Source organism: Microtus ochrogaster, assembly GCF_000317375.1.
Source record: "Microtus ochrogaster isolate Prairie Vole_2 chromosome 6 unlocalized genomic scaffold, MicOch1.0 chr6_random_2, whole genome shotgun sequence".
Lineage (NCBI taxonomy): Eukaryota > Metazoa > Chordata > Mammalia > Rodentia > Cricetidae > Microtus > Microtus ochrogaster.
This window is the reverse complement of record NW_004949095.1, coordinates 10,350,015-10,352,563: the sequence shown is the minus strand read 5'-3', so window position 1 is coordinate 10,352,563 and position 2,549 is coordinate 10,350,015. Positions and strand designations below refer to the sequence as shown.

At 48.9% G+C, this 2,549-nt stretch overlaps 1 protein-coding gene across 1 annotated transcript in view; it reads left to right on the top strand.

Moving 5' to 3' along the window:
• The window catches only part of Klhl20 (kelch like family member 20), a 46,527-nt gene that overhangs the window by 14,760 nt on the left and 29,218 nt on the right, over positions 1-2,549 (top strand). The gene's annotated exons all lie outside the window — the stretch shown is intronic.

The window sequence follows — 2,549 nt, the reverse complement described above, 5'->3', positions numbered from 1 at the left end:
TCGCACGTACTCAGTTCCTGAACAATTACCCATATACGTATGCTTTGGTTCAGTCCCCTGGGAAACGGGGTCAAAATGACCTCTTACCTCATCTGATCTGGCAACAGCTCTCCAGTCAATTATTGGTACTAGCCCTTTCAAATAAGCCAATCAGAATAGTCAAAGAACAACCCCCCCTTGCTTCTGTGGCCCCTTTAAAAGTAGACTGTACCGGCTATTCGAGGTCTCTTGGCTTCCCAAATGCTGAGGGACCCTGTCATGACAGAATTAATAAAATCCTCATGCTTTTGCATTGGCTGTGGTGTGTGAGGTGGTCTCTGAGGGCGACTCCTTCTAGGTGTTTGGACGCTAGAGTCCAACAGAGACTATCAACATGCAAAAACTGTAGATACACACAGAGGCAGAACTTGTTCTCTAGTGCAGTGGGCATCAGATTGAAGTGACTTATAGATGCTCTCCCACTCCACTTAGGTTATGGGGTTCTGAGTTGTTGTTTGTTTCAGATCTTAAAGAAAAATAATTTTTGTGGCCTATAAAACATGTCCTTTTTTTTTTAAAAAAGATTTATTTATTTTTATTTTATGTGTGTGGGTATTTTCCCAGAATATACGTCTGTGCACTGTGTGTGTAGTGTCCTCATATAGGAGCTCACATGTAGAAGAGCACGTGAGCATGTCAGATGCCCTGGAACTGGAGCTATGCTTGGATGAGACATACTTAATATACAGGAAATACCCAGCTTACAGACCTCGGCAGTGGCTATTTATATACACACGCATTCCCAGAGCTCCAGCTGTCACCCCACCCTGACATATCTACTTGAAAACCAAAACCAATAGCAACAAGTTTTAGAATAACTCTTTAAGAGAGGCGTCCTCTCCCTTCTCTTTGTACCCACATTCCTGACTAATAGAATGCATGTAACTATTTTCTTGCCCGTTTGCCTGTTGTTTCATTTTTTAGCTATTTGTGAGGCACTCTCCATTTTACAACTAAATCTAATCTTATTTATAACACTCTTGTTTTAGAAAAATCCAGACCTCCAAACAGCTGATGTAAAATTAAACTCTCAGAAGACTGTGTATAAAGTAAAGACGCCTGTGGACTTACACATTTTTCTTCTTTTATAATCATAGTAAAGCCTGGCTGCTTCTAACTGATCTGACATATGTGGTGCTTTTAAATAATACTTGTTATGCTTAGTATTCCTGGGCCCAAAGTAATCTGATCTAATGTTGGTCTAGAAACTTCTGAGAGTGGTGCAGGGACACCAACCACCTGTCCTGGCCTGTGAGGCAGTGGGTGCCACTATCGATGAACAGATCCATAGTGGAGAGCTGGGAAGAGAGAGTGCTCAGTGGGAAGACGGGAGAGAAAGAAGGGAAGCGGTGTGTGCACTGTGGAGAGAGGTGGAGCTGGGAACAAGCCAGGATGAGGAGTCTGTGCACCACCCCCCAACCCGTGGTGATGTCCTGGGGCCATGTTGCCACCAGAGGCCATACTGATCTGAGTAGACTGTGCTGCCACCTGAGGCCATGGTGATGTCAAGGCCCCAGCTACTGCCAAGGGCCATGTCTGGGTCCATGGTGATGTCCATGGCCTGATTTGCGACCGTGGACCACTGGGATGTTTGTTTCCTAGGCTGCCCCCTGAGGCTGTACAGATAAGGGGTGAGAGAGGGGAGGCGTGTTGACACAGTGTGGGGTGGGCAAACTGATCAGAGTATCCTGTGCTGCCTCCTGGGACCATGATGAAGTCCAGGCCTATGCTGCCACCAAGGGTCATGTCTGGGTCTGTGGCCAGAGTCCATGTTGATGATGTGGCCCCAGATTGTCACAAATTCTCTGTGGCCTAGGCTGCCACCTGAGGCCATGGGGATATCTGGACCCAGGCTGCCACTGGGGGGTCTATGTCTGGGTCTGAGGTCCTACTGTAGCTGTGATCTGTGTTGATGTCCATGATCTGTGTTACTACCAAAAGCCAAGTGCATGTCCGTGGACTGGGCTACCTCCTGACGCCATGTTGATGTCTGAGTGCCATGAGTAACTGCCCCCACCACTCACCAGCTGCAGGAGAACTGGTCCGCACTCTTCATGGCATAGGCACAGGAGAGCTGGGCCCACCCCTCACTATAGCAATTCGTCAGTATTGCTGGCTCCAGGGTGTGCTCTCAGGACAGACAGTGGCAGGTGGCTCAGGTGAGCTGGCTCCCAGGGTGTGAGCACAGGAGAGCTGGTCCCTCCCCACACTAGGAGTCCTGAAGGCCCGGAGATTGGTTGAGCTGGCCCCACCCCTCACTGGCTTCTACATTCTTTTGTTTGTTTTTATTGAAAAAAAGGAAAAAAAGTTTCCGCCTCCTCCCAGCCTCCCATTTCCCTCCCCCTCCTCCCACCCTTCTCTCCCTCCCCTCACTCCTCTCCCCCTCCCTCTCCAGTCCAAAGAGCAGTCAGGGTTCCCTGCCCTGTAGAAAGTCCAAGGTCCTCCCCCCTCCGTCCATATCTAGGAAGGTGAACATCCAAACTGGCTAGGCTCCCACAAAGCCAGAACAT